The sequence below is a fragment of the Humulus lupulus genome, chromosome 3, assembly GCF_963169125.1.
Source record: "Humulus lupulus chromosome 3, drHumLupu1.1, whole genome shotgun sequence".
NCBI lineage: Eukaryota > Viridiplantae > Streptophyta > Magnoliopsida > Rosales > Cannabaceae > Humulus > Humulus lupulus.
This window is the reverse complement of record NC_084795.1, coordinates 5,074,471-5,101,105: the sequence shown is the minus strand read 5'-3', so window position 1 is coordinate 5,101,105 and position 26,635 is coordinate 5,074,471. Positions and strand designations below refer to the sequence as shown.

At 41.7% G+C, this 26,635-nt stretch overlaps 1 long non-coding RNA gene across 1 annotated transcript in view; it reads left to right on the top strand.

The window, feature by feature from the left end:
* Window positions 1–25,902, top strand: part of LOC133821879 (uncharacterized) — a 39,409-nt gene extending 13,507 nt beyond the window's left edge. Inside the window, exons 2-3 of the long non-coding RNA XR_009887778.1 lie at window positions 25,207–25,444; window positions 25,538–25,902. This is a non-coding gene — a long non-coding RNA (uncharacterized LOC133821879). The remainder of the gene's footprint in view (window positions 1–25,206; window positions 25,445–25,537) is intronic.
* The last annotated feature ends 733 nt before the right edge of the window (window positions 25,903–26,635 follow it).

Sequence of the window (26,635 nt, the reverse complement as noted above, 5' to 3'; positions counted from 1 at the left end):
ACTTCTAAGTTTTATGACCTGGTTATATCTAGGGTACAGCTTAGTTCACGTTAATTTTAATCGATATCTCGTGCTCTTTAAGAAGAACAACGATCAATCGATTTGAATTAACTTCTACGCCTTTTAAGGCGACCTAATTATATTCAGGTACCATATGCCCCCCAAGTAACTAGGAAAGGGTCTTTCGTGGTTACTTTAGATTACACTTGTAAACATGTACAATCATAAATGAAAAGTTAATTCTCATTGCTTAATACATAATAAATGGCCTTTTAGGCCTTACAAGGGAATCATTGATAATATCTCTTCAAATGGATGGCGTTCAAAGTTCGTGGGACTGCCCCTCCATCGAGTCGAGCTAATTTGTAAGTTCCTTCTTTAATGACCTCGATGACTTGATATGGTCCTTCCCAGTTAGGTCCCAATACTCCATCTTTGGGATCCTTACTAGCTAAGAAAACTCTTTTGAGGACCAAGTCGCCAACGCTGAAGGTGCGCTTTTTCACTTTTGAATTGAAATAACGAGTGATTTTTTGCTGGTAATGTGCGAGTTGGAGTTGCGAATCTTCTCGTCTCTCCTCAACCAAGTCAAGGGAAGCGCAAAGTAGCTCGTGGTTACGATCCTGGTCGTATGCCTGGACCCTATGCGAAAGTACCTTGATCTCCACGGGGAGGACTGCCTTACTCCCAAAGGTCAGGGAGAAGGGAGTATGACCCGTAGGAGTCCGGTGTGAGGTCCGGTATGCCCAGAGAACCTGGGGGAGCTGTTCTGGCTAGACCCCCTTCGCTTCGTCTAGTCTCTTCTTGAGGCTCGCCTTTAACGTCTTATTGACTGCCTCGACCTGACCATTCGCCTGAGGATAGGCCACGGAGGAGAAACTTTTCACAATTCCGTACCTTTCGCAAAACTCGGTGAATAGGTCGCTGTCGAACTGAGTCCCATTGTCGGAAAAGATTTTCTTGGGCAGCCCGAATCGGCAGATAATGCTCTTAACCACGAAGTCAAGGACTTTTTTGGAAGTTATTGTTGCCAGAGGTTCTGCCCCAGCCCACTTCGTAAAGTAGTCGATGGCCACCATGGCGTAATGGACCCCGCCCTTTCCAGTAGGGAGGGCGCCAACCAAGTCGATCCCCCACACTGCAAACGGCCATGGGGACGAGATCATCTTCAGCTCGACCGGCGGAGCTCGAGCAATTGTGGCGAATCGCTGGCACTTGTCGCACTTCTTGACATATGAGATCGAGTTCTTGGACAGAGTGGGCCAGTAATATCCTTGCCTCAGGACCTTTAGGGCCAAGCTTTGCCCCCCAGTGTGATCTCCGCAAAAACCATCATGCACTTCCTGCAAGATGGCCTTTGCTTCGCCTAGAAGAACACATCGTAGGAGAGGTAAGGAGTGCCCACGTCGGTATAGAACCCCGTCTACCACCGTATACCTGGGAGCCTGATACAGTACTCACCGCGCATCATTACGCCCTTCAGGTAGCTTCCCTTTAGTGAGATACTCGAGGATGGGGGTCATCCAGGTCGGCCTGGCGTCGATCATCTCGACCTCCGTCCTGACTTCTTCTATACTTGGTTTTTCCAAGAACTCTACCGGAACTAGCCCCAGAGTCTCTGTCTCCCCGGAGGTGGCGAGCTTGGCAAGAGCGTCTGCGTTAGTGTTCTGTTCCCGAGGTATCTGCTCGATTGAGCCTCGCCCAAACGCGGATAGTTCAACTTTTACCTTCGCTAGGTAGGCGGCCATCTTGGGTCCTCGTGCTTGATATTCGCCCAGAACTTGGTTTACCACGAGCTGAGAGTCACTGAAGCACTGGACGGAGCTCGCCTTCAGCTCCTGGGCTATCCTCAGCCCGGCCAGCAAAGCTTCGTATTCGGCCTCGTTGTTGGAGGCTTTAAATCCGAATCTCAGCGCCGAGTGGAATCTATGTCCCTCAGGGGATATCAAAATGATTCTAGCCCCAGAGCCGTTCTCGTTGGATGAACCATCCACGAAGATCTTCCATGATGTCTGGGCCGAGGTGACCTGGGGTGAGTCTTCCGCAGGATCCTCCTGGAATCCTGAGCACTCTGCTACAAAATCGGCCAGAGCCTGACTTTTTATGGCAGTTCGGGGGGTGTACAAAATCTCAAACTGACTGAGTTCGATAGCCCATTTTAACAGACGTCCCGATGCTTCAGGTTTTTGCAGAACCTGCCTTAAAGGCTGATCGGTCATGATGTGTATTAAGTGGGACTGGAAATACGGCCTGAGCTTTCGCGAGGCCGTGATAAGGCAGAATGCCAATTTCTCCATCAACGGATACCGGGATTCAGCTCTGAGAAGTCTCTTGCTGATGTAGTAGACTGGTTTCTGAACCTGGTCTTCTTCTCGGACTAATACGGCACTAGCTGCATCCTCTGTGACAGCTAAGTAGAGAAAAAGAGGCTCTCCTGCTTTTGGTTTGGATAATATGTGTGGCTCGGCCAGATGTGCCTTCAGGTCGAGGAAAGCACTTTCGCACTCTTCTGTCCATTCGAACTTCTTATTTCCTCGGAGCAGGTTGTAGAATGGAAAACACTTATTGGTGGATTTCGAAATAAACCGATTGAGGGATGCCACCCTTCCTGTCAGGCCTTGGACATCTTTGTGCGACCTGGGTGAGGGAAGCTCGAGCAATGATCTGATCTTGTCGGGGTTTGCCTCAATTCCTCGGGTATTGACGATGAAATCCAGGAATTTTCTCGATGCGACTCCAAAAGTGCACTTCTGTGGATTAAGCCTCATGCCATACTCCCATAGTATCTTGAAGCATTCTTCCAGGTCGGAAACATGGTTATCGGCAGTCTTTGACTTGACTAGCATGTCATCGACGTACACTTCCATGTTCTTCTCGATCTGGTTTGCGAACATTCTATTTACTAACCTTTGGTATGTAGCACCGACGTTCTTCAGCCCGAACGGCATGACCTTGTAACAATAAACGTTAGTCGGGGTCATGAAGCTGGTGTGCTCCTGGTCCGCCGAATTCATGGCGATCTGATTGTAGCCTGAGTACGCATCCATAAAGGACATGAGCTCATGCCCTGTCGTGGCATCCACCAGTTGGTCAATCCTTGGCAATGGAAAACAATCCTTGGGGCAGGCTTTATTCAGGTAGGAGAAGTCGATGCAGGTCCGCCACTTCCCGTTGGGCTTCGGGACTAGCACGGGGTTGGCGACCCAAATTGAAAACTTGGCCTCACGGATAAAGCCGCATTTCTTGAGTCGGGCTACTTCTTCTTCTAAGGCTTCAGCCCGGGTTGTTCTAAGGCGCCTCTGCTTCTGGGCCTTTGAAGGAACACTTTTATCCAGATGAAGGGTGTGCATGATGACACTCGGGCTGATTCCCACCATGTCCTCGTGTGACCACGCAAACACATCCAGGTTGTCCTGCAGAAATTTAGTCAGCTCTGCCTTCCTCTTGCTACAGAGGTTTTTCCCGAGCTTGACCATCCGTGAAGGGTTCTGCGGATCGATGTTCACTTCCTCGAGCTCCTCAATAGCCTGGAGCTCGAACCTGTCCTCGCCTATTCGGGGGGTCAATATCCTCACTTAAGACGATATTTTCCCCTTCAGCGCTCTGAGGTTTTTCAATCTCAAGATCAGCTAAGGGTTCCTGAGATTCCTCTCCACCATCTTGGATGGCCATTGCTAGTTGCCCGGGTTTTGATTTTCCCTTCATGGAAATATTTTAGCATTCCCTGGCAGCGAGCTGATCGCCAAGGACAGTGCATATTCCCATGGAAGTAGGGAATTTCATCGCGAGGTGGCGAATGGAAGTGATGGCCTCGAAAGCTATGAGTGTAGGTCGTCCCAAAATTGCGTTGTACGCAGCGGAGCAGTCGATGACCACGAACTTAAGGAGTTTGGAGACTGTCTGAGTTCCTTCTCCTAGGGTGATCACCAGCTCGATAGTCCCTACAGCCATTGATCCTTCTTCCGAAAAACCATAAAGCATCATGGAGGTCGCCTTCAGCTCGGCGACAGTCAAACCCATCTTCTCCAAAGTGGACCGGAATAGAAGGTTTACCGAGCTCCCATTGTCGATCAGCACCCTCCTAACCCTCCGGTTAGCGAGCTGAACTGCTACAACCAGCGGGTCGTTGTGAGGGAACTGGACATGGCCCGCATCTTCTTCCGTAAAAATGATCGGTTGCCTTTCCAATCGTTGTTGCTTTGGCAGACGCTGCTCCGGGACGAACTCTACTCCATTATGCGCCTTGAGTTTGTTTACGTACCTCTTCTAGGCACCCCTGCTCATGCCAGCCATATGCGGACCTCTAGAGATGGTGGATATCTCTCCTCCTATCACAGGAGGAGGGACGTCCTGATCTACCCGAGACCTGGGCTGATTGACCGGGACTTCTGGAGCAGGTCGACTTGCTGGAACCCTGTTCTGCGCGTACTGGGCCAAAGAGCCGGCTCGGATGAGAGTCTCGATCTCATCTTTCAAGTGTCTACAATCATCAGTATTGTGGCCAACATCGTTGTGAAAACAACAAAACTTGGAGGTGTCTCTCTTCCCCTTTTGGTGCTTCAACGGCTCCGGCCTCTTCCAGGGGAGGCGAGTAGAGTTAGCTAGGAAGATATTCTCCCTAGACTGGGTGAGCTCTGTATAAGTCGTGTAGACGGGCTTGAACTTGTCTACGGACTTATTCTTCTTTGGGCCGCGCTGGCTGCCCTCGCCATTCCCCTTTCTTTTGCCTCCACCGAGCTGGTTGTTCTGTGTGACGTTTTGGGTCGCTGCCACGACCTCCGTCCCCACTCCAGCGGTCTGCTCAGGGACCTGGCTGGTTCCTGCAGCTGAGGCCTCGGCCTCCTCCCAATTGATCCACTCCTGGGCCCTATTTAGGAACTCGTTCACTGAGCTAACTCCCTTCCTTTGTATATCTTTCCAGAGTTCTCCTCCGACGAGGATTCCAGTTCTCAGGGCCATGAGCTTGGAGCTGTCATCCGCGTCTCTGGCCCGAGCAGCGACGTTCGCGAATCTACTCAAGTAAGCCTTCAGAGTTTCGTCGGGCTGCTGCCTCACATTAGCCAGAGAGTCGGCCTTGACGCGGGCAGCCTGGGAGGCTCGGAATGCCCTTTTGAAATCATCCGAGAAAGTTTTCCAGGAGCTGATTGATTGTCTTTTGCTTTGCTTGAACCACTGCCTGGCTGGTCCAGTCAGTGTGGAAGGAAAGATCAGGCACCTCAGCTCCGGGCCAATGTTGTGGGCCATCATCAGGGTGTTGAACATCCCCAGATGGTCTGACGGATCTCCGTCCCCATTGAACTTGGACAGGTGCGGCATACGGAAACCGGGTAGGTAAGCCGTTGCTGCTATGCTGGGGGCGAAGAGCTCCATCTCGTCCCCCGAATCATATTCATCTTTTTCTTTCTCCGATAGGAGCTTCCTCATCAGCTCCTCCATCTGAGCTAGGCACTCGAGGGTTTTGTCCTGATTTCCTTGGTTATTCCGGGGCTGTTCAACAGCTCCGGATCCATTGTACATATTTGGTGGGTTATTTCCCCTCCTATCTTGAGATAGGTTATTTGGGGCATTCCCGCCGTTACATACTTCAGACAGGGCTCCCCCTGAGCGAGCATGGCTGTCAGCTCCTACTTGTCCCCCTCTATGAGAGTTAAGGCGATCTCGCAGGTCGCCCCCCTGGGTGGTTTGAGGACTTTGTGCCGAACTTAAATGCTGGCGCAGGTCCCCGCCAGAAAGGTCACTCCGGCGACTGCCGATCCAGTAGCTCCTGCCAGAGAGGCTCGGAGTCCGCCTTTGGTGGTGAGGATCCAGGCTTTCTCTCGGTGCCTTGCTACGTCGGGAAAGACCTGCGGACGACGGGTTTCTCCTGCTACTTTCGTAGGATGGAATATCTCGGATGGGCCGAGGAGGAGATGGATATCTTATTGGAGATGGAGGATGCCTGACCGGAGAGGCGATCCTGGTTCCATCAGGGCGGATCAAGTTAGGTGGGGGCCTTTCGGCCCTGCCAACCTGTGGGTCCCGCGCCTGGCGATCTGGACGAGGTGTAGGACGGCTGGTGGGGACGGGCTGATGTTGTGAGCCCTCCCTGGATCTTATTTTGGAATTTCCTCGAGCTCTCCTGGGCGCGCTCGAGGCTGGTTGGGAGCTGGGAGTCAAAGTTCAGACTGAACGGCTGTACTGTTGTTGTTCGGCTCTTAGCATTTCTCTGAAGTTTGCCTCTCGATGGTGCAATGAGGGAATAGAGTCGGCTGTCGGAAGTCTGTCCAAGCGGCTATGCCTGGACCAATTACCCCGGCGGGACTTATGAGTCTCGCCTTGCCTCTTCCCGACGTTAGCGTCGGTTGTAAGAGGGGGTAGTCGGGCCAACACCTCCTTTATCTGCTGATTGGCTGTTGCTAGCTGGCTCCTCAGCTGAGCATTCTCTATCTCCACCGCAGTGTAATAACCTGGGTTTTGTTTTAGGTGGCCGGGGCGCCAAACTTCCAGTGTCATCTTGGCCCACCGGCTGTTTGCCCGGCCGCTGCTGAACTTCAGGAATTTGTTCACCGGGGATGGCGATATGATGAGCCTCCTGCCCATCATGTTGTTCCGTCTCGTTACCTTGCCGGGATCGAGTGGTCACCATAGTGGATGTTTGAGACAGCACCAATCTGACTTGCTCTCAATGAAAGTACCAAACTGTTAACGCGGTTCTTCGCCAACAGGTAATTAAGAAAAGAAGAGGAAGGGATTAGTGCTTATGTTGAACCGAAATAGATGAATGATCTTGGAAATGGGATGGTGACACAAAATACGTTTTTAGGTGGTTCAAATGTTAAAATCCTTCTACTCCACCAATCAGTATTATTACTATATGCTTGGTATTCTTTTATAGGGTATTTCTTACATAATAGAATCCAACCCTTTGTAACTCCCAGGGTCTCCAAATTTATAGGAGAAGGCACCTGGGAGTTGGTAAGAAGGTCATCCCGTGACCTTCTTACCTGTCATGTCAACTCTGTGACATTCATGATTAATTCCTAAACCTGACACATAAGTGTGGTCAAATCAATAGGTAAGGGGGATAATGGGCCGCACCGCCCAACCCAGTCGTGGGTGTCTGAATACGCACGTTCATGCTGCGTGTCCGAGAAGTCAGGGATATATCAGACACGTGATGTATGATATATGCACGTTTACCTTGCGTGGTTGACTTTATAAGGGGTCACAGCCTCCAACTCTAGCTCGTACCACGTGCTGGGTGCTTCCCTCAATCTGTGGCCTTCAGAGTCCAGACTCAGTCCTCGAGTAATCTTGGCGAACCCTTAGGTTACCTCGAGCTAAGGAGGTAGGATCTTACGATGGCATCTCCGGTCTTTGGGGATGTCCACGTGGTAGTCATGATTAGTTCGTATCTCAGCTCGCTAACAGCCCGTGGGAAAATCAGGGCGTACAACTACAAAAAAGGGTTTTTAGGACTAGCATTGCAAGTCCTAAAAAAGTTTTTAGGACTCGCGGGGCGCAAGTCCTCTATTTGAGAGCCTTTAAAAACTGAGGAGAATGTTTTTAGGACTCGCATTGCGAGTTCTAAAAAGTTTTATTATTAATTTTTAAAAAATGAATTGGTGGCCAAAGCTCCCGCCGGAGCTCCGGCAACAGCGGCAGCGCCACCACCGGCGACAGTGGTTCGTGAAAAAAATGATTGGCTTTCGAAGCCTAAGGCTCGGGGAACGTCGTGGTGGTGGTGGTTCTTCGTGGAACAGAATGTGGTGGCCGGATTTGAGGTAAAAAGTTTCGGACTCCATAGATTCCGAAGAACACCAAAAATGAAATCCGGCGACTTCTAACCCGATCCTTGGTTGGGTTTTGCTCGCATGAAAGTGTTGAGTACGATGGTGGTGGTGGTGGCTCGACTCACAACGACCCAAGGTGGTCGGAATCTCGTCGGAAACTTTGGGAAAACCCAACACCAAGATCTTATCTGTTGTCCATCTTAGGAGGCGCGTGAGGGCTCAAGCTCGTGAGGGTCGTAGCTTCGGTGGCCTCCGAAGCTCCCTAGCCCGCGCGTGTTGCAGGTGGCGGCGGGGAAGGCGGCGGTCGGGCTCGGCAAACTTTCAGGCGAGAGAGAGGGAAGGAGAGAGAGGAGAGAGAAAGAAGAGGGGGCTGATAAGTGTGAGTTTTTTCTTTAATTTAGTTATTTATAAAACTTTAATTTTTTTTAGGACACACGAGTCCTAAAAGAAATTCTTTAAGGACTCTCAACTCGAGTCCTAAAAAGTCCAGGAGATTGGAGGGGATTTGTGATTTTTTAAAATTCAAATTTTTAGGAGACATATAAGTTTTTAGGACTCGCAACGCGAGTCCTAAAAAGATTCTTTAAGGACTCGCAATGCGAGTTCTAAAAAGTCCAGGAGGTGTTTTTTTAAAACCCAAAATGCGAGTCCTAAAATATATTCTTTAAGGACTCGCAACGGGAGTCCTAAAAAGTCCAGGAGGTGTTTTTTTAAAACCCAAAATCAAACTTTTTTAGGACTCGCAACGTGAGTCCTAAAAAGTCCAGGAGGTGTTTTTTTAAAACCCAAAATCAAACTTTTTTAGGACACACAGAGATTTTTGGACTCGTAACGCGAGTCCTAAAAAGTCCAGAAGTTGTTTTTAGGACTCTCATATATGTGAGTGTCCTAAAAAAATGTTTTTGTAGTAGTATATAGTTTAGTTACTGTTTCATACCATATAACAAATGGTTGCAGTAATAGCTTGTATAAACTGTTGAAGGAGGACACCTTTTATGACCACCGATTTGGGCACTACATTCTTCTCCTCCTCATCTCTCTTGGTATGAAGCCTATATTTCTCACCCAGTTTTAAACCCACAAGGGCGTACAGTCCAGAGTATACCCAGTACACCAGAATTGGAACAAGAGTTCCCAATATTTCATCCCCAACTTTCCCAAGGCCCATGTTGATCTTGTTTTACCTCATTTAAACACTCAAGAAAAAGTTTTGGAAGATGAGAAAGAGTGTCATACATTTTAAAGCCAAAGAAGAAGAAAAAATGACGGGAAAGAGAAATGAAGCAAGAAAAGAAGTCCCTTTCACCATCTGAAATGACTAAATTACCCTCATATATTTCTATTAATTTATTATATCCTAAACTATATATACGTACAACACTGTTTTTGCTCATCAGTATAATGAAAGTATTAATTCGATGGAGGACTGAGACCCAAGTTTTGACTATATATTTGTGCTAGAAATAATATTATTAGAAAAGGTTATAACACTTCAGCTTGGTGACCATTATGATAAGTAGATTTTAATTTATATTTTTTGAGTTATGATAAGAGAGACTAGTGGTTTTATTATGTAAATTGTAATGATCTAAATTTCCTAATAAGGTTTAGGACATTGATTAGGAGACCGGGAGGGTCATAATTGATTTATAATGTGATTAAATGATTATATGCATGCTTATGTGAATTATATTATTATATGATGATAAATGCATGCATATGGGTCAACTTTTTCATTATAAGAGCATTTTGGTAATTTGGCCCGTTGATGGCGTATTTGTATATTTTCATGCATGTTGGTGATTATTAATGAGGTTACATTATAATGTGGATTTTTTCGAGCTTTTCGACATGAGACGATCTCAGAATACAAATTAGTAGTTTGGTCATACGTGGTTAATTTCCAGGCACCGGGTGAGTCTCGGGGTAATTTGATGATTAGTACATTATCGGGAATTAAAGGGTAATGAGATATGATTTAATTATTATTTGAGAATATTGAGAATAATGAGAATTGGAGAGCGTTAATTATAATTAGCGGGATAAGTGGGAAATGACATTTTTGCCCTTGGGGCTGTTATGAAAAAAAGATGGACATAGGGGCAATTTGGTCATTTGACCAAGGGATATGTTTAAATTAGGAAAGCTGTAGAAATTGGACAGCCAAAATAGAGCCATCCTTTCTCTCCCACGATCATCTCTCTTCCTCTTCCTTCCTTTGAATTTTTGAAGCTCAATTTGAGGATTCGAGTGTGGGAATCAAGGCTTGAGGTTCTAGGCTTTTGTTCAGCCATTAAAGGGGATGCAAACCTGTAACGACCCGACTTTTCCTAACTAGGCCCACAGAAATACAACTATGTCTATTCGGGGTCAACTGGACCCTTACGGTCAATTTTGGTAAAAATCGGACGTTAAGAACTAAATACACTTTAAAGTCAACTTTAGAAAATTTTACATTGTAGCACTTTGAAATAAAATAGTATTTTGATGGGATCCCATAGTTTTAAAAAGAAAATGTAGTTAAACGTAACTTAAGAATAGTTTGTGGCCATAGGGCCTTCTTTAAATAAAACTAGTAAACATGATATTGATAAATCTGTTACTGGACTCAACAGAAGACTTAAGAGAACCCTGACAACCCTACAGATCGGTTATTTCACAATATGCATACTTCAGACAGAATCCCCTCCAGCTCATTGCACTGCCCCTTAAGCTTTGCCCTTACCTACACACACATAGTAACTGATGAGCTATAACGCTCAATAAGGAAGCTAGCTACAACTTATGATTCTATTATCCAAAACAAACTTTGCATAACTGCATTGCACAACTGGAAACTGTAAACTGAGCTACACGTCTAGCATATTCACATAAGTCATACTATTGCGTAACATACTGAAAACATATAACTGAGCCATCGTGTTATCTGTGGGATCTTAATCCCCATGTGGCCTCCATGGCCCAGAGAATACTCACCTCCCGTACCAAAGGGGTACACTCCGCTAAAAACACGATGACTTTACTGACTTGGCGGCTAACCCCACTGTACGTCTATATGGGATCCACCCTCACAAGGTTTCCCTTGTAACTGAGCCATCGAGTTATCTGTGGGGTCATGATCCTCGTGTGGCATCCGCGGCCCAGAGAATACTCACCTCCCGTGCCAAAGGGGTACACTCCGCTAAAACACGATGACTTTACTGACTTGGCGGCTAACCCCAGTACATGGCTACATGGGATCCACCCACACAAGGTTTCCCTTGACAGTCACAAATATTGCACATTTGCATTCATGATAACTTTACTGCACTAAGCACATTCAAACCTGATAGATAGGTACTATTATGCACATCCAGCCATATAATCTCACATATATATAACAACTAGAATTTAACTGGCAACATACAAACATGCAAACAATTCATTAAGATCACAACAAGCTAAGTTACTCTTGGTGTATACTTCCTTACCTCTTGTCCTTAGCTTTCGTGAATTGTGTCCTTGTGAGTATTTCCGATTGCGTTTAGATCCTTTTTCTGTGGCGGGTTCTTGGTGATTTCTTCTTCCCTTTCCTATAGTCCTCAACAACTAGTTCGGATTTTCGACCAAAGTTTTCGAAACTTGGGTGAAACTCTCTCCTCTTTTTTGCCTTTCTTTTCTTGGACCCAAAATGGACGTACACCACAACGAGACTCAAGGTGTTCTTCTTCTCTAATCTCTCAAACTCTCTTTGTTCTCTCTAGTAATTCCAATGTTTTCTGAAGCAAATGAGGAAAAAAATGGCTCTAATTCCCTCCCTTGTAACCTCCAAAACTTCCAAGACCACTTTTAAAAAAATGGTTTCCCTCCACTCCACGTGTTGGCCAATACCCTCTAATAAGTCATTAAACAAGTGCTGAATTTTACTAAGTTATAGCACCACTAAGCCATATTTTTAGAGATTATTTTCCCTTAATAACTTTGGCTCTAAACCCTTCCAAAATACACTTGCATTATTCCAAAATATATACTAAAACTATAGCTTAAAATAAATAAATATAAACTATAGTCTAGGTACCAAAATAATTCCACCTTAGCTAATAATGTGTTTATGATTTTATGTGAGTCCTAACAACATAAAATCATGACTTTGATCTCATAAAATACCACTTGGATTATTCATAGACTCTTAGTACATAAGTCACAAAATCATAGTCTAAATGATGCTATGATTTTATGTGGATTCCAAACACATAAAATCATATACTAAAACTCTTTGAACTAGATATCCATTTTAGATTTATTTCACATCTAAGTCTCCACGCTATGGTCTAAAGCGATCAACTCACACTTCTTTAATTAAAATAATATTCACCAAATATTGTTTTAATTATTATTCATACTCTTAAATAAAAAATTAATTCACATAATAATTTTTACATAAAACAAAATATATAAAAAAAAATTCGGGTTATTACAAAACCTGGGTTTTAGGTAAGAATTCAACCATTAATTTGCTGGTTTTTGCTCTGTTTTGAAGTTAGTTTTTGAGCTAGAAGTTTTGATTATAGAAGTGGTTATTTGAGGTGATTTTAATTGGTTTAAAGCTTGGGTTTTGTGGTTAAACTAGTGGACATGATGTTTTAATGATTGGTTTTGATTTTGGGTTGGTTTGATGGAGGTTTGGTGAAGATTTTTGGCTAGTTTTCATGGAGAAAATGGCAGGGGATGTTGGTTCGAGGGGTCAAGTCGCAACTCAATAGGCCAAGTCGCGACTTGGACCCAAGTCAGAGGCTCCTTGGGCTCAGAGGGGGAGGTGCACCGCGACCCAACAGGGGCCAAGTCGCGGCCCGCCCTTCATGATGGAGCTCTCTATTTGAGGGCAAGTCGCGACCCACTAAGCCAAGTCGCGACCCGCCCTTCCTATTTGAACTAAGAAGGGTTTTTCAAGGGTTTTAGGCTCTGGATTTCAATTCTTAAGGCTCGAGATCGAATTTACTAACCGTGTTAGTAAGACTCGAGGTCCCGGGAGCGAGATTTAGATTATAAACCCTTTTATTGATTGATTTTATTGATGGAATCCCACATTTGGTTATGTCTAGGTAACTGCTAAGGAACTCAAATGATTGATCGTTCTCAAATGTCGTTCTTTTACTATTTCTCGCTTGAACCAAAGGTAAGAAAACTGCACCCAGTATGTGACATGCATGGTTATTATTGAGGCATGTTGAGTATTCTATATGTGGACATTGACTGTATTCTATATGTGGACATTGACTGCATTAAAATGCATAAGATACATGAGATTAGGGCATGACATGAATGTTGATTATGAGTTTGATCAGAGCTTGAGTCTCTGTAATTGCGCATGATTATAATTATGTTTCTGATTATTGAATGAGCATGCTAAATTCCTTATATATGAATATCTGAATATTTGACATATGATATATGTCTGTTTGCATTACCTCATTAAGGAAGCACTGACTTATTAGTTAGGGATCAACATTGATTGTGAAGCTGTGACTTATCAGTCAAGATCAGCAGTGGTACTAAGCACTGGTCGTATGGTATTGACTTATGATTCAAGAATGGTATTAGCGTGTTTAACACAAATAGAAAAGATTATCTCTAATCGACATAAGCATTGAATGGCTCATCATGAGCATTAATGCCTGACCGACCTTAAGTTCGATGAAAACTAAAAGCGCTTGTCTAGTCTAAAGGCTAGTTACTTATAACCAGGGCCAGAAGGCCCAGGTGACCGCATCTATAACGCCCCAATACCCCGGGGACCGTTACAGTGAGCATTTAAACAGTGCTAAACCCGCTAATCGAGTCATTTGGCCATAATCGTGTATCTAAACATGATTAACGGTTTAGGTTTAAAAATTTTGGTTAAGATATAACGTTTCACTAAAACGTTTACTTTATACATTGAGATCCCAAAAATATAATTTAAAGGTTAATTACAAGAAAATATTTACAACCAGCCGATCTAAGCGGAAAAATAGGGTTTATCCCTAGTTCCTCTTTCAACCCTCGGCCGTGTGGTGGTCAAGCAGCCACATATGTACACATCGTTACCTAAGCTCTCCAACTCAAGGATGGTCCAGCTTTTTTTTTCCTTTGCCTACACCACATAGCACCCGTGAGCCGAAGCCCAACAAGAAAACTCAATATGCTCATGAACAGTAATAACATGTCATCAAATCATAAAGTGCATGCCTAGCAATAATAGCCTTAACCACACATGCAATCAAGTTCAGATAATGATGGGATTCCCAGGATAAGAAATCCTACCCTCATGAATGGATGACTATAAAGTCAATCCTAATAAGATGAATGATTTAACACTTTGAGGTTCTGATAACCATAATGAGTGACTGACAAGCAAGTCACTAGGTGGACTCAGCATCCATAACCATGTGGGCTTTGCCTTCCTGTCTGGATGACTATCAAGTTAATCCTAAACAGATGAGTGATTAAACACTTTGAGTTTCTGTTAACCATAATGAGTGATTTAACACCAGAGGTTCTGTTAACCATAATGAGTGATTTAACACTTGAGGTTTTGTTAACCATAATGAGTGACTGATGAGCAAGTCACTAAGTGGACTCAGCATCCATAGCCATGTGACGATGTAGTCACCTTGGCCTTCTGGCCCTGACTCTAAGTAACTAGCCATAGGCTAGACAAGTGCTTTTAGTTTTCATCGAACTTAAGGTTGGTCCAACATTAATGCTCATGATGAGTCATTCAATGAAAATTTCGATTATATCTAATCTTTTCGGCTTGTGTTAAACACATCAGTGTCGTTCTTGACTCTTAAGCCAATACCATACGACCCATGCCGAATTCTGACTCATGGACTTGTGCCATGCACAAGTAAGCAATGCAACCAGACATATATCATATGTCAAATATCCAAATGTAGGGCATTCAACATGCTTACTTAACAATTGCTAGCATAATTATGATCATGCACAAACATAGGGACTCAAGCTCTGATCAATCTCACATTCAATGTTCATGCCATGCCCTAATCACATGTTTCTCATGCATCACATAATGGGTGCAGTTTTCTTACCTCTGGTTCGAGCGAGAATAACAATTGAACGACCCTTGAGAACGATCGATCTTTTGATCCCTTAGCGTTCACCTAGTCATAACCAAATATAACCTCCATTAATGAAAATCAACCATAAAAGGTTCATGATCCCTCACTCCCGGGACCCTGAATTGTAACCAAACGGTGAGTAGATTCGATCCCGAGCCTTAGGAATTGAAACCCCAAGCCAAAAACCCTTAAAAATGCCCAAAATAAGAACCCTGAAAAATAGGTTAGCGCTATAGCACTGTCCCCTAGCGCCTAGGCGCTACAACCAGAGCCAGATCTGCCCTGGCTAGCGCTGTAGCGCTCATAGGTGGGCATTATGGCGCTAGCACCAAGCAGAATCTCTCTGGTTCTTCCCTCCTTCAAATCATCCATTGCTAACCTGAAAATCAAGCTTCCAAACTCCATTTAAACCCCCAATTGAACCCAAACATCATCTACACATAACCTAGGCATCATAACCCAAGTACCCTTTGCCAAAAACTCTCATTGAAACTCAACTTTCCAACTCAAAAACCAGCTGAAACTCAAATAGAAAAACAGAGCAAGAACAAGAGTTTTAATGGCTAGAAAATCACCTTAATCTCAGAATCACACCATCTTCAATGGTAGAGCATAACCCTAGATCATCAAGACTTGGTTCCCTAGCTTGGTTCCTCAAAATTAGCTTCAAAATATAAAGAGAAATGGTGGAGAAATGGTGCACGGGAGAAGAAGGTTGGATGTTCTGTTTCTATAGCTTTCTATAACCTTAGGGTGAAAAGACTAAAATGCCCTCAAGTCTAAAATGAAACCTTAACAGCCACCAAGGGCAAAACTGTCATTTCCCACCTATCTCGTTAATCATAATTAACACCCTCCAATTCCCGCTATTCTCAATATTCTCAAATGCCAATAAATCATATCCCATTACCCTTTAATTCCCGGTAATGTTCTAATCCTCAAATTACCCCGAGACTCACCCCGAGCCCCGAAATTAACCCCGTTATGACCAGATCGAAAACTTGCATTCCATGATCGTCTCATGTCGAATGGCTCGAACAAATCCACATATAATGTGGTATTATTAAATAATCACAAACATGCACCAAAATACACAATTACGCTCAACGAACCAAATTACCAATATGCCCTTACCATAAAATGTGGACCTATATGCATGCATTCATCATCATATTATAATATAATTCACATAAACATGCATATAATCATTTAATAACATAATAAATCAATTATGGCCCTCCCAGCCTCCTAATCAAGGTCCTAAACCTTATTAGGAAATTTGGGGCATTACAACATCGTCACACAAGTATTCTTTGGAATAATGACAGAGATATTTTCTTCGACTCATCAAAATCAACCCTAGGCCTCTTGCTCAATCCTCCTCCTTTGATGGTGTTGACGCGGTTCTTCGGCAACAGCTAATTATATGAATAAGGAGAGGGATTAGTGCTAAATGATGAACCGTAATAGATGAATGATCTCAAAGGGAGATTATAACTCGAATACTTTTTTAGGTGGTTCGAAGGTTAAAATCCTTCTAGTCCACCAGTCAATATTATTGATATATCTCTGATATTCCTTATAGGGTATTTCTTTACAAGTTAGAAGCTAACCCTTTGCAACTCTCAGGGTCTCCATATTTATAGGGAGAGGACACCTGGGTGTTGGCAAAGGAGGTCATCCCGTGACCTTCTTACCCATCATGTCACTTCTGTGACGTTTATGATTAATTCCTAAAACCTAACACTGAAGTGTGGTCTAATCAATAGGTAAGGGGGATAATGGGCCGCATGGCCCAAACCAGTCGTGGGGTGCCTGAACACGCACGTTTATGTTGCGTGTCCGAGAATTCAGGAATGGGGTAGACACGTGATGTCTGATATATGCACGTTTACATTGCGTGGTTGACTTTATAAAGGGTCGGAGGCATCAGCTTAAGCTCGTACCCCGAGCTTGATGTAGTCTCAGCTCGTGGTGTCCATACTGCTGATCCGATGCCTTAGTAATCTCACTAAATCTTTGGCTATCTCGAGCTAAAGAGGTAGAGACTTGTAACAACAGCTCTGGGTAGGTGGCTTCCACGTGGCTGATAGAATTATGCCATTTTTCAGCTCGCTAATAACCCGTGGATATTTAGGGCGTACAGATGTCCTTTGAAGGAACAATACTCTTTGAGGGCAGAGAGTTTATTGATTGCTCTACAGCCGATGAATGACCTTTCTTCTTACTTGCCGCTTTCTTGGCTTTTTCCAAGGCATCAGGATCGGAAGGCATTTTGAATGACATCTTTTTTCGAAAACTTATCCGCTAGATTATGTTCTTCTTCTGTCAGATGGTTAAGAAGAATAAACTTGATACCAATCAATTCTAAAGCTCGCTTCAACAAAAAAACAGGAATTAGACCGTCCATCCCAATAAGAAGATTACCTCCACTCCGCCCCTCAGCTTTGCTCCAAAGAAAACTGGAAGTCATATTTGATTCCTTCAGCAATTTCTTCCAACTTCGTTGCTTTTCAGGGATTGCTAAAATTTTCTTCAAATTCTGTTCACTATCGTACGACAGAGCAGGAAGTATTGTCAATTCTTTATCTACAAAAAATAAAAGAAAAACACTAACATTAGGATTTCAATGGGTTGGAAACAAAAGGTAAAATCATCTAGCATACAAAACCTACCTAATACCCACCAACTAGTAGGAAACCTATCGACTCCAGGCGTGAACATTCCCTTTCCATGGAAGAAACAATAGTATTTTTTCCATCCACGGTCATTGGATTTTATATTACAAACCAATGACTCGTCTTCATTACGAGACACAAAACTATATCTTCCCTTCTCTTTATTATGTTTACTCACTGTGTAATGAGCACGAAACTCTACTAACTCAATACTCATCCCGAATACCTCAGTAAACCTTTCGATGCCTAAAAGCATTCTCCATGCATTAGGCATTAGATAGCTAAGGGCTATCTGATACCAGTTAAGTATTTTTTAAACAAAAGGAGGGAAGGGAAACCTAAAGCCTTGATGAAAAGTATACTCATACATACCACACCAACCAGGGGTATCCTAGTCGATCCGTTCGACAAACCTGGGTAACCTCATCTTAATACTATGAGGAATACCAAAAGATAATCTCATTTTAGCTAAAAAGGGAACTGTCAGTTGGGTTTCAGGAATACCTTGTGATCGGCTAGAAAAACTTGGCCCATCATCTTCACCCACCAGTTGCGCCAAGATATAACCCATCACAGAGGCTTCTTCACCAGGTACCGCCAACCCGATGGCATCATGGTCTTCAATATCCCCACCATAATAATCATCTACCACTGTAACAGGATTAATAGGCAAAGCATCTAGGACCTCATCACCAAAATCATCATCCATATTGACAACCTGCTGACCGTTACTATTAGTATCGGAATCTACCTCTACAAATGCGGGGTAGAATGCACTCCCGGCGCTCGACATTAACTCCTACTCATGACATAGGTTGTCAAAATCGTAAATATATATATATAAAATATTACAACACAAAAATCCTAAGTGGCTATTTCACATAACACATTAAGGACATAGAACCTCAAAGGCTCAATTCCCACACAACAATTCCACTGGAAACACCAATAAAAGACCCCCTTTTCAGCACAACACTTATTCACGATCCACCAAAATATTACGACTTTGTTGCCTACACTAGGGACAGCCTAAGGGGTACTCTTTTTTTTATCACCCTACGTCAGGACAAGGAGTTCTTAGGAGACACATCCCTGCGACCATCCTTATATTTACTAGGGACACCAGCATGGAGGTGCCCCCTCATCCAGTACTTGACGATCCTAAGATAGACACACAACTTGGGAATGACCATCTTTGGTACCCTACGATCCCTAGACGGATAAACAACTTTGGAATGACCCTCTTTGGTACCCTACGATTCCTAGACAGATAAAAAACTTTGGAGTGACCCTCTTTGGTACCCTACAGTCCCTAGACAGATAAACAACTTTTGAGTGACCCTTTTCGGTACACTACAATCCCAAGACAAATGGACAACGTTGGGTCCACCAATCCTAACTCTCTACAATCCCCAAATAAATAAGTGATATCAAGACTAGCATTTTCTGATTCTCCAATCCACCAAATTGTCTCAAACACTTTAGTCAAAATTTGGGAAAAATACTTGTCAAATCAAAAAGCCATAAACACATTTAAATTTTTCTTGTCATTCATTTCAGATCAAAAAGCCAAAATATCAAGAACACCAAGAACATTTAAACCTTTCATGAAAACCCTAGAAATGCATTTTTAAATTCATCCAAATTTCAACTAAACCCAAAAACATATACCAATATATATATATATATATATATATAGAGAGAGAGAGAGAGAGAGAGAGAGAAAGAGAGAACTAAACCTGAATTTTTCGCTTTCTTTGGCCTGAGGTGAGAAGTCCCAAACGTTGTTCTTTTTTCTGCTCTTCTAGTAGACAAAATAAGAATGACTGATATTTTAAACTTCTATAGAAATGATATAATAAAAGAAGAAAAAGACTCAGCTCTTACCAGGGACACGACAACTTGAGGGGTTGTCAAACTCCAAATAAGGCATCCGTATACGTCTAGATTCTGACCAAAATATTGATGTCAAGCATTAAGTCTATATGCATGAAATAGACTAAGGACATAGGCCCACGAAGCCCAAAAGCAGATATCATGTGGTATATTCAAAATACATGACAAATGTTACTTTATATATATATATCCAACCTATATCTAGTCATGAGGATCCTAGCTAAGGTAAGCAAGATAATTTTATAAGTATATCCATATTTTTATATAATCATATAAATATTGTTAAATACATCAGATAATTATAATTATATACATTTATGCATGTTACATCTCATATAATTAAGGAGTCCACATGGTAATTTTTTTTTTTTAAATATATATATATTTAACCTTTCACTTGATATTATTGTCCAAACTCCACCCTAAGTTGCTCTCCACATCCAACACTTTTTCTCTTGGACACTCGATAGAATTTTCAAAACTACATATCTCAATTTTTTGCCAGTCGACGCTACTACTCTCCGAGCCAACTTAACTTGACTCAGAAAGTAAGGGACAAACTGTAGTGGCCAAAAATTGCACCAGGCCCAAATCAATTATGCATCAGCCCAATTGGAAACTATAGCCCATTAAACACTAAAGAGCCCATCAAGGTAAGTCCGTAAGAAGCTACTCTGAACAACCAGGCCCAGTCTTTGCCCCAAACAAACCTTAGCCCACTCATCAAGAGTAGTGTTGGGCTCTGACTACTCTGTAAGCCCAAAAAGCTTTATAGCAACAAAACAAGTCAAAAGCGTGGGCAAAGGAGTTGGGTCAATCTACAACTCACCCAAGAGAATATGTCTTCCTCCTTTTCAGGAGGAAAATCGTTTCTCACGCTCACAGTGGTTAAGCAACAGACTATTGAAAACTCTATAAAAGCAAGTTTCTGGACCTCTGGAAAAAAAAAGAAAAAAAAATGGAACTCCTATCAAGCACTCATTCAAAAGCTCTCAATCTCTCTCTAATACTATCGAACTGATCACTTAGATCATCCCCTGACCGCCACTCTACGGTGGATTTATTTAATTGTTGTTTACTTTCTTTACATTTCTTTATTATATACTCGAATTGCTTACTGACTTGACCATCGGAGTCTCTTCGGCTGGCATCACCCCAGTGTCCCAAGGCTTTTACGGTATTTCTTCCTTTGTTCTACAGGTTGTCAGTGCCCACGATCCATCATTTCCAATCATTGTAGATTTCAACCTCTACATAAGTATTAAATATTAGTCTTGTATTAAATATTATTATCATAATAATATTTTATAACATTAAATTTATATTAATATAATTATAATATCTTGTATTATATATTATTATTATAATGATATTTTATAATATTTTAATTAGAATTAGAATTTATATTAATATAATTATTATATATGTAGTCTTATATTAAATATTATTATAATAATGATATTTTATAATATTTGAATTTATATTAATAAAATAAATATCTATATTTAGTTAGTTTTAAAAGTATATTTCGTTAAATATTTAAAATATTCTATTAAAGTTAATGTTTATCGAGATTTTCGGAAACTATACTAATGAATATTATCTAAGAGTAATGATAAGGTAAATAGAAGATTAACACGGGATTTTTACGTGGTTGGGGAGTTAATGAGCCTTAGTCCACGAGTTAGTTGTATTCGAGCTTGGAAAGTCTTTTACAATGGAGTTTTTCTCTATTTTTTGACAGAGTAACTGTATATCAGTTGAAGAGAGATCATTTTCCCAGTATTCTATCGCCTGTATTTATAGGCTTATAGGTATACCGGGTCTGGGCCGGGTATGACCCGGGCCCATAAGAGATATGGATCCCCTTGGCTTCTCTGGTGGAAGCCCAATATAAAAGATAAAACATACAAAGATTCATGACTAAATAAGGCCCAATAGGGTGGCCCAACAACTATATTTCGCCCGACAAAACGATGCTTTTGGTCTGGGCACTTCGAGTTACGAGGCAAATTCAGGGGACAAGACCAGTCAAAGTACTTGGCAGCGCAGATCAGAAACATCGGCGTGCAATCCCGATGTGACCTTTTCTGCAGACGAAAAGTGGGGACAACCCCCACGCGGAGTGGGGCGGCTTCAGAGTCACGGACGCTTTTCCTTACCAACCGGGGACGACCTAATCCGGGTACATTTACCTTTGTCCCTCTTCGTTTACCACAGGCCCGGACCGTGCCAGGCTCCGGGATCGTTCATGCGTGCTTCAATGGGCTTCTGAGCTCTGTACGTCTCCCGGGCAATCGTCCTGGATCACCATCAGGGCCCCCGGAAAGCACTACGCCGTGCCCCCCTCGGATATTCCTGTACCAAGCGGGCCAGGCCTGGGCCCACAGTCGAACGCCCAATCCATGGGCCTAAACCGCCGTCCCGGGCCCACGTCAGGAAATAAGGATAACAGTTAACAAAACCTGTTAAAACTAAGAATTTTCGCTATTTACACATGTTTTATCTAGAAGAGATATATATATTTTAGTTTCTTATATTATATTTCTAGAAGAGAACAAATTAATGTAAATGCCTATCCGTAGAAAAATACCATGTTCCATGGAAAAAGTTGTTTCAAAATTACCACTTAAGAAAACAGTATTGTGATGTGCACTATCATTTTGCAGATCGAGCCACAAGAAAGAGGGGCTCCCCTAGTCTTTTTTTTTTTCTATAAATAATTTAACTCAATTTTTCAATCTATATATAGCACTTCCTCTAAGAATGTAAAATTATAAATAGCCCCTGTTACTTGAAAACCTATATGTAAGAAAACAAATAAATATATAATTAGAGCTCTAAATGTAATGAGAATAAAAAAAATCCCATTTATATGTGCCCTATACTGCATGAGTTTACTTGCTATAATATTTTTTTAATTAATTTCCACATTGATGTTTACGTGGGAATAATAATAATCTAAAAATAGAATGAGAATTTTCACTTTTAATAAAAGAAGGAATATTATTTTCACCAATTACCGTTCAGATGAACTATCAAAAATATGAGATCCTGATTCATATCAGATTCATTACATTGAGAGCATTTGGAGAAAAATATTAATTAACATTAAAACCCTTTCAATGTGGCAAACAGTATCCTGTCTTTTCCAATATGACTAAACTTTTATTTAGACAATTTAATTTTCGTTTAATTATGAACAAAAAGTGTTCAGTCATTTTTTAATCCAGAAAATGTTAATAAAAAAATTGTCACTATTAGAAATGAAAATCAACATATAAATAATGGAATATCGTTTAGATATGACAAACTAACAAAATCATTATGTTCGCTGTAATACCATCATTATAATCAAAGGAATTATTTGAAAACTTGATCTCTTATGCATAATAAGATGCTATTAGATGTGAAAAAAATCATATATGAAAAATATATAAGAATAATAATATTTTTAGAAAGAAAAAGAGTACTCCACTTAATATTAATTAATTTTAAGATGGAATATCAATTCTAATCATAGTAGTCTTTCTCTCCTTAAATTGTAATAGATGTCATATTTTTTCACTTTGTCAACTCTAAAGATTATCACAAAATTATATCATTTTTTAACAATTAAACAAAATTGATGTTAAGCATCGTTTTTTGGCCTAATTTTTAAAAATTGCATAATTTTGTGATAATTTAGCATAGTAAAAAAATATGATATTCTTTGATAAAAAAACATCCAGTTTTCCTAATCAAAACAATATATATCATGCCGTGAACAATAAAACAAACAATAATGGCATTTAATAAATACTAATTTTGAATTTATATATATTGAAAAAAATATATATATGAAATTAGGCACGTAATTTTCTATATAATAATAATAATAGTAAAATAAGTAAATATTATTAGGTGAAACATATATATTGTTATCCCTGTTTTCCCCCGGGACGCGTGGCGTGACACGATGGGTGCATGGACTCCCTCAAAGAGATCCAGGCTCACCCTGAGCCCAATGAACAGGGAAGAAAGTCCTGATAGACCTTGTCCATAATGGTCCGGGCCATCAGTGAATGAACCCGGACAAGGTGTCCCCGTCCAGAATGGTCCGGGCCATCAGTAAATGAACCCGGACAAGATGTCCCCGTCCATAATGGTCCGGGCCATCAGTGAATGAACCCGGACAAGGTGTCCCCGTCCATAATGGTCCGGGCCATCAGTGAATGAACCCGGACAAGGTGTCCCCGTCCATAATGGTCCGGGCCATCAGTGAATGAACCCGGACAAGGTGTCCCCGTCCAGAATGGTCCGGGACATCAGTGAATGAACCCGGACAAGGTGTCCCCGTCCAGAATGGTCCGGGCCATCAGTGAATGAACCCGGACAAGGTGTCCCCGTCCATAATGGTCCGGGCCATCGGTGAATGAACCCGGACAAGGTGTCCCCGTCCATAATGGTTCGGGCCATCAGTGAATGAACCCAGACAAGGTGTCCCCGTCCATAATGGTCCGGGCCATCAGTAAATGAACCCGGACAAGGTGTCCCCGTCCATAATGGTCCGGGCCATCAGTGAATGAACCCGAACAAGGTGTCCCCATCCAAAATGACTAAAACGATACAATAACAACACAAACACTCTATTTCACTTAGATTTTTAAGTTCAAAAGTTCAATTAATAACTCTAAAATATAGAGTTATCGGCTTACATCGAGCCTAACTATATCAAGCCTACTATCAAATCATTCAAACTACCCTATCGAGCTCATGTGGAGCAACTATCGAACAATCCAAACGACCCTATCGAGCCTACTATCGAACCATAATCGAGTCTATCAAGCTAGTTTAATCTATTACCACAAATCAATCGAGCCATTATCGAACTTATCGAGCCACCAGTTCAAACCCAGAAAAAAATCCCAAGAAAACGATGAACCCATTTCACAGATCACAGATTCAACAATAATTTCTATCAAATATTGAAATGGGTTCAATATTTTACCTCTGATTGTAAAACTTTGGAGGAAATAATGGCTCGGGGTTGACGTAGGTCTCAGTTTCGTCGTGGGTCTCGGGGTTGGGGCCTCGACGGAGGTGGGCTCGACGGGGTTCTTGGATTTTTGTGAGAGTGGTAGAGAGAGAAACCGAGAGAGAAGTGAGAGGTTGATTTTTTGGGTGTAGAAAAATGATATGGGTATTTTGGGAAATACAAGAATGTTTAGCATAAATGGTGAATAGCTGTAGTATTGTTATGTAATTGGAAATATTCTAAAGTATAATTGTAAATATTATAACTTATAAAAAGTGAAATTTCCCATTAGAAAAGGAATATAAGCTGTCATACGATAGCTTACTCAATCCCAATCTGTATTCATATTCATATTTGGGGGGTAAATTTGGACAGGAATCAAAATCCCATGACCCAAAATATTCAATTCCTAAATGATTCATAAATTGGTAATTAAATCTGGGAAATCTTCTGGGCTTAGCACACAAGGCAGCTTCATTTTCTCAAAAGTTTTTTTTTAAAAAGTACTGGAGTTTGTAGTTTTCGTGATTCAATCAGCAATAAGCTGTATGTTGCTTGAAGAACATGTCTCATGCAAGGCAATCCCATTTCTTGTTGTTCTAAATATTTGTAAACATAATAACATATAGTCATTTTTGTTTATATTCTACATTCTTGGGTTCATTTGATTTTTTTGTTCTCCTTACAAGCTATCTACTCCATGTTTGGTATAAATTTTATGTTTTAATATTTTGGGAAAAAAGGAATGAAGAGGGATTCCTTTGGCAAAAGAGTAGAAGACGACGAAGAAGCTCTCAAGTGGACAGCACTTGAGAGGCTTCCAACGTACAAATGACTAAGAAAAGGAATACTCGACACTTGCACAATTGATGTACACCATCTTAGTATTGACCAAAAACAGAATTTGATTGAGAAGCTGGTCAAGGTGCCTGAGGAACAGAATGAAACTTTCTTAACCAAACTGAAGAATCGCATTGACAAGTTACACACTTTCTCTGTTTTGTTTAATATTCCAAGTAATCAAATAGAAATAGGTTTTCCTATCTTAACTAACTTTTTTCCCACATTCAACAGGGTTGGAATTGAGCTACCTACTGTTGAAGTGCGTTTTGAACATCTCAATGTTGAGACAGATATTTACGTGGGAGAAAGAGCTCTACCTTCATTCATTAACTTCACGACGAATGTTGTTGACGCCGTTTTTCGTCAACAGTGAAATAAGAGCACGAAAACAATAATCAGTAATAGCCAATAAAAATATGATAACACAAACGAGATTTTTTACGTGGTTCAGCAGTTAAATCTGCCTAGTCCACGAGTCTTTGTTATTAAACTTAAGATGATCTCTGAAAATTCTTCAAGGATGAATTCTCCAGAGTTTTCTCTCAAGATCACAAAAATTCGGTCATTTACAATGGTGCATGACCTCTCTATTTATAGAGAAGATTTCAGAATACTATCCCACATATTTCGGGAAGTTATTCTGTATATGCAAATAAATTTAATGACATCAAAAGCCTGCAATCCTATATACAAGGAAACGTCCCCTGAAGATCAGGGGGCGTATAACTGAACAATTAATATCCCTTGATTATAGGGGATTTATAGCAATCAATATAGACCGCGTCTCATATAGATGATTCATTAAGATATTCAAATTTGTTATCTTATATCGCTAGGGTCCTATTCACCCAGATATCTTATCGACTTTCGAGCTATAACATCTTCCCGAGATCACATGACTTCGAGCTCAAGCTTGTGTCAAGCTCGGAGCCCATGATCCGAGGCCCTCCTAAGAACATACGTACTTCGGTGTCTGTCTTTCGAGCTTATGAGGATCCCGAGGCTACCATCTTCGAAGTCGTCTCTGCTTCGCAGGCTCGATGCCTCGGCTGCGGACATGATCCAGACATTACGAGTTCATCCATTGCGAATCCAGCTTTCGAGATCATAATTCTTATGGCTCGAAATCTGGGTGTAACATTTTGCCCCCTCAAAAGTATTTGTTCGAATCCTATGAGAAGGAAAATTTTGAACTACTTTCTTCAGGAACCGCACCATCACACACTTGAAAATGGACACGCGTCAGTTGGGTATTGCTTACTTAAGGTACTCGAGTAACTTGGAAATCCGCCCATGATCGTTCGCCTGCCACCTTTTCGGTACCATCAT